This window comes from Schistocerca nitens, chromosome 3 (genome assembly GCF_023898315.1).
Source record: "Schistocerca nitens isolate TAMUIC-IGC-003100 chromosome 3, iqSchNite1.1, whole genome shotgun sequence".
NCBI classification, from domain to species: domain Eukaryota; kingdom Metazoa; phylum Arthropoda; class Insecta; order Orthoptera; family Acrididae; genus Schistocerca; species Schistocerca nitens.
The window spans coordinates 198,981,035-198,991,059 of record NC_064616.1 but is presented as its reverse complement, the minus strand read 5'-3'; the positions used below and the strand labels follow the sequence as shown (position 1 = coordinate 198,991,059).

Genomic DNA, 10,025 nt, shown 5'->3' with positions numbered 1-10,025 from the left:
ACCAGCCATTCTGCCAGTCGTATCGACAGGATTTACGCAACATCCGATTTAAGGAGACACGTTTTACAGTCCGAGCTATGGCCCACTATTTTCTCTGATCATATCGCGTACATATGTACGGTAAATTTATAGAAACAAGGAACTTACAGGGCGAGAGGTCAGTGGAAGCTCAACGTTGCTCATCTTTCGGATGCTGGATGTCATGCCGCCTTCCACACCACTTGGGCAGAATGTGAAAGGAAGTTCCACTTGTACGGTACGGCGCTGACTTGGTGGTTAAACTGCGCGAAGCCCGCAATAATAAAGACAATGAAAACTTACTCCCGTGAAAAAGTCGCCTGGCGGAGGCGGACATTAGACTTTTACTTCAGTTGTCTGAGAGACTTGTGCGTTCGGGATGCTACAGTCATAACAAATTATGGGCAAATCAACAGAATAAAAGCAAAATTACTCACCCTGCAGAGACACCATCTCGAAGGCTGTAAAATACGAACGCGTTTGCAGAACGGTACACGAGAAGAAACAACATCGATGTACCACATCCTCCAAGAGAAGAAAAGACAAAAACGGAAAATTCTGACGGAAGTCAAAACTTCAGACGGGAGACTCTTGACAGATCAAGCTGCAATACGCGACGAGATCCATCGACACTTTAGTGCATTACTGGCCAATACACACACAGATGAAACAGCGCAGCAAGCTCTCACTGCTAGGACGACAGAGCGACTCACTCCAGAAGAAGCTGATGTGCTCGCAGCAAGAATAACGGACGAAGACGTCGTAGATGCCATCTCGAGGAGCCCAAAGAATAAATCACCTGGACCAGATGGGCTACCCGCTGAATTTTATCAAACTTTTCGCGAACAGATAATTGCTAAGTTGACACTCGTCTGCAGTGAAATACTAAATGCCGACACTGACCTTCCGAAGGAATTCTGTGAAGGTACAGTGGTCTTAGTCCCCAAAACACCAGGAGGCAAAACCGTGCAGAATCTTCGACCTCTAACACTTCTCAATAGTGATTATAAAATCTTCGCCCGTATCATGATGCAAAGGTTCAATTCAGTTATTCGTACAGTGACAGGAGCTTACCAGACAAGTGTGGGAAAGGATAGAACGATATTTCAGACCTTATGCGACTACAGAGACATTATAGCGATATCGGAAGCCTGCAACATTCGCTGTGCTCTGATGTCGCTTGACTTTGAAAAAGCTTTTGATAAAGTTAATCATTCGTACCTGTTCCGGTGTATGACATCCATGCACTTCCCCCAGAAAATTATAGCCTCCGTGAAAAACATACTGACGAATAGCACGTCAAGAATCAGTGTCAACGGACAACTCAGTCACCCGATCACTATTCACAGTTCGGTAAGACAAGGTTGCCCCATGTCCATGACGCTTTTCGCGATTGCGCTTGAACCTCTGTTAGTATCCCTGACTCGGCAACTCCGTGGACTACATATACACGGACAGAAGATCATATGTCAAGCCTACGCGGACGATGTAGGGGTACTTGTGACTGACGAAAGCGAGGTGGAAACAGTACTTGAAGTTGTGGCGACCTACGAACTGGCGTCAGGAGCTAAACTCAACCGTAATAAATCTGGTATTATGAATCTTGGTCGGGGTATAGAGATCAGAGCCGCTGGACGTATCAACACTGTGGAAAAAATTAAATGCCTTGGAATAGAATATACGAGTAATATCCGCCGCACGGCCGCTCTCAATTATAGAAAATTACTTGCCACATTACGGGCAAGCATAAAACAACACAGCTTACGTAATTTAAACGTAATACAAAAAGTGCAACTGGCCAATACATATATCACTTCCAAAGTCAACTATGTTGCTCAAGTGCTGCCTCTGCCACGAACCATAGCACACCAAATACAAGCAGCGCTTGGTTATTTTGTCAGCAGAGGTCAGATATTTAAGGTTTCATATGATACCTTGACGCTACCGACACGCAATGGAGGGCTACATCTGACAGACATCTACCTTAAAGCGCAAGCGCTATACGTTAGCAAAACTTATAGACAGTGGCAACGATCACCGCGGACCTTAGTGGCTCATCTCTTACGTGAAATCACCCCAGTCAGCAGAGATCCACCAATCGATGTGCATCACATCTCCCACGAGCTGTACCACTATAAACATTTTCTTGTGGAATACAGCTATGTACGCCATAGAATACAGGAGAAGAACATATATCAGGTTAAGGAGGTTTACAACACCTTGCTGGAAGGAAAATTGCGCAATCGAATAGAAAACAAGTTTCGACATTATAACTGGAAAAACATATGGAAAAACATATCTGACCCCCATCTACCATCCAATGTGCGATCGACGTGGTACCTCGCAGTCAATAGAAAAATCCCCACCAACTCTAAATTGCACGCGATACGTCTGGCACACACACCAAACTGTCCAAGTTGCAATGTCGCCGACACCGAAGAACATCGTTTCGTCTGTGACGATGTGAAAGACGTGTGGAATCTCTTCAGGCAAAAACTAGCACATGTGCTCCGCACGTCACCTAACACGATTACACCGACACACGTCCTTCTGCCTGATGACGTGCCATATCCTAACACTAAAAGAAGGTCAGCCAACTGGCTCAAAGGAATGACAGTCCATTACATCTCCACGGCTATGACGAAGAGTGAAGCAGATTATTGGATGTACCTGATGACAGAACATCAGAAGCTCGAACAACAAACGAAATACAAAGAAAATTACGCAAATTTCTTGAACCGAACATTGTCTTAGCGACAGAGCTGAAGAACGATCGAACGACATTTTGTTCAATCTCAGGATTCCTCTATTTTTTTTTGTTTTTTTTTTTTGAAATTATCTATTAAGTTTTTCATTCATTTTACGCCAACAAGGTGGCTATTTCGTTTACCCTTTGCCCTCGTGTAGCAGCACTAATAGGTTGCTGACGCAAACATGAGACGCCAGCAGACTGAAGTACGTCTGGCTCTCCTATAAAAATCGCTCCCACACAATGATGGACGAATGTAACGGACCTATTTTCTTTCCACAACCGCAAAAGAAGGGATTTTATTTATTTGTATACATTTGCTTCGTCAGTCAACTATCTCGTATGGACCAAACATAGCACAGAAGCTAGCCGAAGAAGGCACAGCTGGCGAGCGGAAGGACGGGCTGTAGGGGAGGAAGGAGGCCCGAAAAAGAAAAAAAAAAAATGGATAGAGCGTCTGCCATGTAAATAGGGGATCCCGGGTTCGAGTCCCGGTCGGGGTACACATTTTCACCTGTCCACATCGAGGTATATCAACAACACCTGTCGGCAGCTGAGGGCTTAAGTTAGTCATCATTTATGACGCAACTATATATCGAACATTTTGTAACCACAAAAATTACAATGGGAAAGGAATCATGGATAGTCACATCATTATACGCACAGTGCTCATATGACATTGAACCCTTTGCAAACTCAGTTACGCAAATAACAGGTTTCTCCAGGGACAAAAGACTACTCATCCTCTTGGACATTCACGCACGCTCGTGACGAGGTTGCGCTGGCAATTGCGAAGCTTAAAGACAAAAAGCTACGAACCCGGATGGAATCCAGTCAGGAACCATTAAAACTGTTGCACCACAGATCGTCCTCTACCTGGCGGACTTACTTAATAACTCTTTATAGCAAGGGAGAATATGCGCCTCTTAGAAGACGGCCGGCCGCTGTGACCGACCGAGCGGCTCTAGGCGCGCCAGCCAGTGTGGCCGTGCGGTTCTAGGTGCTTCAGTCTGGAACCGCGTGGCCGCTACGGCCTCAGGTTCGAATCCTGCCTCGGGCATGGATGTGTGTGATGTCCTTAGGTTAGTTAGGTTTAAGTAGTTCTAAGTTCTAGGGGACTGATGACCACATATGTTAAGTCCCTTAGTGCTCAGAGCCATTTGAACCATTTGGTTCTAGGCGCTTCAGTCCGGAACCGCACTGCTGCTACGGTCGCAGGTTCGAATCCTGCCTCGGGCATGGATGTGTGTGATTCCCTTAGGTTAGTTAGGTTTAAATTGTTCTAAATCTAGGGGACTGATGACCTCAGATGTTGAGTCCCATAGTGCTTAGAGCCATTTGAACCATTTTGAACTTGGAAGAAGGTCAATGCATTGATTATCAAAAACTCAGAAAATAAGGACTCAGCAGACCCAAAATCATATAGACCGATCTGTCTTCTGAATGTACAAGGCAAGGTCCACGGGACGCTAATTTCTAAAGTCTACAATCACACAGACAGCTTCTGGGTCTCATTCCACATCAGTATGGGTTCAGGCCGCACTAGTCTATCAACTATGCAGTGAACAGGGCTTTACAAACAACTCAGAGCGTGCAGGACAAATGCGTGGAGACAATATCAATTGATATATCTGGCGCTTTTGGCAACCTTTGGTAGCCTGCGCTATTCGAGAAGTTAAGACAGCTTTATGTAACAGCTTTCTTGACTATTGCAGAGACAGGGTTGTAGTACGGAGAGCTGGCCACTGAAGAGCTGTCAAGAAAATCACCAAAGGATGCCCACAGCGGTCCATATGTTGACACATATTCTAGGGCATTGCTATTGAGCTACTGATATACACCCTACGCAGAGATAATAGAGCAAAGAAGATAATAGCGTACCCTGATGGTTTGCTCGTAATGGTATTCGAAAATTCAAGAAGACACTTAGAACAAAAGACTGTGCAGCTCCTCGTAGAATGGTGTAACAACAATAAACTGGCAATTGTAGATAGTAAAATAGTGTTCTTACTACTAAAAGGCAAACTTAAAAGAAACTCCAGGATCAAGCTAAATAATACAGCTTTGCAACGCAAAAGAGTAACAAGATATCTAGGCTTAGACACTGATGAAAAACTGAAGTTCACCGAACATATCAGACTTATACCCGGCAAAGCAATGAAAATAATGCGTAAATTAGTAAGAATAACTACTAAAAATTATGGACTACCCATAAAAAAATAAAAAATCATATTCCCTACCCCCCCCCCCCCCCTGGTTACCCGTCCGGTCTAACGCACTGCTTTCCGGGCGGGATGGCGTGCCGGTCGCTGGCACGAATCCTCCCGGAGGATTAGTGTCGAGGTCCGGTGTGCTGGCCAGTCTGTGGATGATTTTTAAGGCGGTTTTCAATCTGCGGACTGGTTCCCCTTATTCCGCCTCAGTTACACAATGTCGGCGATTGCTGCGCAAAAATTGTCTTCACGTATGCATAATTACTCTGCCACGCAAACATTTGGGGTTACACTCGTCTGGTGTGAGACGTTTCCGGGGGGTCCACTGGGGGCCGAAAAGCACAATAACGCTGGGTTCGGTGTGGGGCGGCGGTGGGGTGAATGGACTAGTGTAGCCTGTTGTGATGTTGTGAACCACTGAGGGCTGCGGCGGGGACGAAGCCTCTCCGTCGTTTCTAGGTCCCCAGTTCCATACAACACAACATATCATATCGCACTATTCGAATCCATTGTACATTTTGCAGTGAGCGCCAGGGAGCATCGACTTAGGCTTGCAACACACAAAATCATTTTGAGACGTGGATAAATAAATGTTCTGTTCAGACTGCCGGCTGCCTTCGGCACAGCTATGCGTTATGATGGGAGTGTGCCACTATGACATCACCATCCGTCAAAGAGCAGCATCGTACCGGTTGAAGAACGACTGATGCGACAAGGCATTTCAAATTATAGAAGAGAACATCACAGAAAGGCGCCAACTAAACAGCTCGCGAAATGGTACCTGGAAGAGGGAATGGAATTTGACAGACGAGGGGCGTCGCGCCAACACATTTTTCCCAAACATCAAGGAACGTGTGAAGCTAAAACATATAGATCCTGGTCCATTTCCTGACAGGCCATGGTCCATATCCAGAACACCTCCATTCGTTTGGTCTCAGCCAAACATCCATTTGCATCTGAGGAGAACCAGGAACTCCTGAATATCTCACTTTACATTGAGACAGACTCACACACATACGACACCGAACTGAATATGACAGCATAGGACAAATTCTATAACAGCCGGATAGTTGGTATATACTGAATGACATAACCGATAATGTGTCACGTACCTTACACGAATTATACAAACAAGAACAACCACTTACACAAAAAAGACCAAACACAAATACTGGAACAGGGTACTTGGAGTAAAACATACATAGACTCAGATGCTGAAACAAATACGAACATTGAGATTAATATACAGACCTAGATGTAAGATAAGACTACACTGAGGTGACTAAAGTCCATGGGATAGCGATATACAGATATACATATACATCGCTTACACAAGGTATTAAAAGGCAATGCATTGGCGGAGCTATCATATGTACTCAGATGATACATGTGGAAAGGTGTCCGACGTTATTATGGCCGTACGACGGGAAGTAACGGACTTTGAACGTGGAATGGTACTTGGAGCTACACGCATTGGACAGTGCATTTCGGAAATAGTTAGGGAATTCAATAATCCGAGATTCACAGTGTCAAGATTGTGGCGAGAATACCAAATTTCAGGCGTTTCCTGTAACCGCGGACAACACAGTGGCCGACGGCGTTCACTTAATGACCGAGAGCTGCGGCGTCTGCATACAGTGGTCAGTGCTAAGAGACAAGCAACTCTGCGTGAAATAACCGCAGCAATCAACGTGAGACGTACGACGAACTCATCCGTTAGCACAGTGAGGTGAAATTTGGCGTTAATGGGATATGGCAGCAGACGACCGACGCCAGTGCCTTTGCTAACAGCACGACATCGCCTGCAAAGCTTCTCCTGGGATCGTGATTTAGAGCTCTCACTAGATATGGGTTGTGGCCAAGCGGTTCTAGGTGCTTCAGTCTGGAACCGCGCGACCGCTACGGTCGCAGGTTCGAATCCTGCATCGGGCATGGATGTGTGTGATGTCCTTAGGTTGGTTACGTTTAAGTAGTTCTAAGTTCTAGGGGACTGATGACCTCAGATGTTAAGTCCGATAGTGTACAAAGCCATTTGAACCATTTTGAACTAGATATGGCGTTCTCTTACCGTCAGGCGACGGTGAAACTCACGTTCGACGATTCCTACGCGAGTTCAAAGCGTTATCAAATCTAACGGTTTTTGAGAGACTGTGGTGTCACCGCCAGACATCACACTTGCTAGGTGGTAGCACGGAACATTCCAGCCTATGACTCGCGACTGGGGAAGACCTAGAACGACGAGGACACCTCCAATGAACGAGGCAATTCTTCGTGCAGTTGACGATAACCCTAATGTCAGCGTCAGAGAAGTTGCTGCTGTACAAGGTAACGTTGACCACGTCACTGTATGGAGAGTGCTACGGGAGAAACAGTTGTTTCCGTACCATGTACAGCGTGTGCAGGCACTATCAGCAGCTGATTGGCCTCCACGGGTACACTTCTGCGAATGGTTCATCCAACAATGTGTCAATCCTCATTTCAGTGCAAATGTTCTCTTTACGGCTTCATTCCAACGTGATCAAATTGTAAATTTTCACAGTCAACATGTGTGGGCTGACGAGAATCCGCACGCAATTGTGCAATCACGTCATCAACACAGATTTTCTGTGGTCGTTTGGGCAGGCATTGTTGGTGATGTCTCGATTGGGCCCCATGTTCTTCCACCTACGCTCAATGGAGCACGTTATCATGATTTCATACGGGATACTCTACCTGTGCTGCTAGAACATGTGCCTTTACAAGTACGACACAACATGTGGTTCATGCTCAATGGAGCTCCTGCACATTTCAGTCGAAGTGTTCGTACGCTTCTCAACAACAGATTCAGTGACCGATGGATTGGTAGAGACGGACCAATTCCATGGCCTCCACGCTCTCATGACCTCAACCCTCTTGACTTTCATTTATGGGAGCATTTAAAAGCTCTTGTCTCCGCAACCCCGGTACCAAATGTAGAGACACTTCGTGCTCGTATTGTGGACGGCTGTGATACAATACGCCATTCTCCAGGGCTGCATCAGCGCATCAGGGATTCCATGTGACGGAGGGTGTATGCATGTATCTTCGCTAACGGAGGACATTTTGAACATTTCCTGTAACAAAGTGTTTGAAGTGACGCTGGTACGTTCCGTTGCTGTGTGTTTCCATTCCATGATTAATGTGATTTGAAGAGAAGTAATAAAATGAGCTCTAACATGGAAAGTAAGCGTTTCCGGACACATGTCCACATAACATATTTTCTTCCTTTGCGTGTGAGGAATGTTTCCTGCAAGTTTGGCCGTACCTTTTTGTAACACCCTGTAGGCAGCGGTGCCGAACGCGTTACCAGTTACGTACGTGGAAGCGGTGCGGCCGGTGTGCACAGATGCAGCCCCTTTGCTGCAGTCCCACGCGACCGTGAGCCCAGCCGACGACGATGCCGTGGCGGCGGCGCCGCACGACCAGGCGTCCTTGAAGGACACAGTGCCCGCCACCACCACCACCGTCGTCGTACCACAGCAGTCGGTTCCGGACGCCGGCCTCGTGGCCGAAGGAACTGACCCCAGCCCTTCGACGGGGGTGGACACACGGACACGGAAACAACAGTCGCCGAAGCATCGTAACAAAAGCCGCCTCTCGACGAAAGACGACCAATGGGGCGGAGACTGGGTGCAAGCTGCCGACGCCGTCTCTTAGCGTCGTTGCCAACGGACTGACGGCAGGCATCCGACACCACGGTCAGAACTGTGGCCTCACTCAACCCAGACGTCCCCATGACTGAAGCCCCTCAGGACAAGGCCAGGTGATGGAGTCCATTGCTCGTGACGACGCGTCGTCACCGACCCTTCCCCGCTCGGTGGCGGTGGTAAGTTCCTGTGAGACCAAACTTCTGAGGTCATCGGTCCCTAGGTTTACACACTACTTAATCTAACTTAAACTATGTAACCTCCCCACAATAAAATAATATAAACAATATTCACATTAGCGTAACTACCCAACAGTGAAAATATGTATAGCATTGACATTTAGTGTAACCTAGCAACAGTTTATTATTCCGTAACCTACCAATAATAACGTGACTAATTTCTCAGTAAAACTGTGGCTTACTTATAACCTTTCAATAATTAACTGACTGTGAATCTAAACCGGTAAATTTGGACGTCAGCAGTGCTGCGTCATGGCGCTGAAAGATCATTCTGAATAAATTGAAAATTCTTACCTCAATAAGGTCGCCGGATAACGCGTATATATCTGCTCCTACCAGAAATTTTTCTCGCACAGCTCGGTGCAATGCTGGCTGATAGATTTGTCATGTATAAAAGCAAACAACTGATTTTTCTTTACAATAATTGGCATGACCATGGATTGGAGAAATTAGTAAATTCTTTAAATTGAGATGAATGATTGTCAAAACTTAATTTTTATAAGAAAGAATATTATTAAGAGATTTTTTTAAAACATTTACATGGGACTTGATATAACAATAATCCCCACGACATGCCCAGCCAACTCGACACACACGACTGCTAGTTACTACAGACTCCTACTGCTACACAGTTCCTACTGCATACAACACTGCTCTTTGGTCTGAGATTCTCTTATAACTTACATATCGCAGGCAGCGCGAGAGCAATCCATCGAAATTACATCTGCTCGAGTGCACTAGCAACAAATTCCTTGAATGAAATTTTCACTCTACAGCGGAGTGTGCGCTGATATGACACTTCCTGGCAGATTAAAACTGTGTGCCGGGCCGAGACTCGAACTCGGGACCTTTGCCTTTCGCGGGCAAGTGCTCTACCGACTGAGCTACCCAAGCACGACTCACGCCCCGTCCTCACAGCTTTAATTCCGCCAGTACCTCGTCTCCTACCTTCCAAACTTCACAGAAGCTCTCCTGCGAACCTTGCAGAACTAGCACTCCTGGAAGAAAGGATATTGCGGAGACATGGCTTAGCCACAGCCTGCGGGGTGTTCCTAGAATGAAATTTTCACTCTACAGCGGAGTGTAGAGGACTCGAACCTCCGACGGGAGGAGCCGCACGAATCGTCACAAGGCGCCTTAG

The 10,025-nt window shown here is 46.4% G+C and overlaps 1 non-coding gene across 1 annotated transcript; it reads right to left on the bottom strand.

The window, feature by feature from the left end:
* Positions 1-9,704: 9,704 nt before the first annotated feature.
* Trnas-cga (transfer RNA serine (anticodon CGA)) lies at positions 9,705-9,779 on the bottom strand. Its single transcript has one exon. It is a non-coding gene; the product is annotated as a tRNA-Ser (tRNA).
* Between the last annotated feature and the right edge of the window lie 246 nt (positions 9,780-10,025).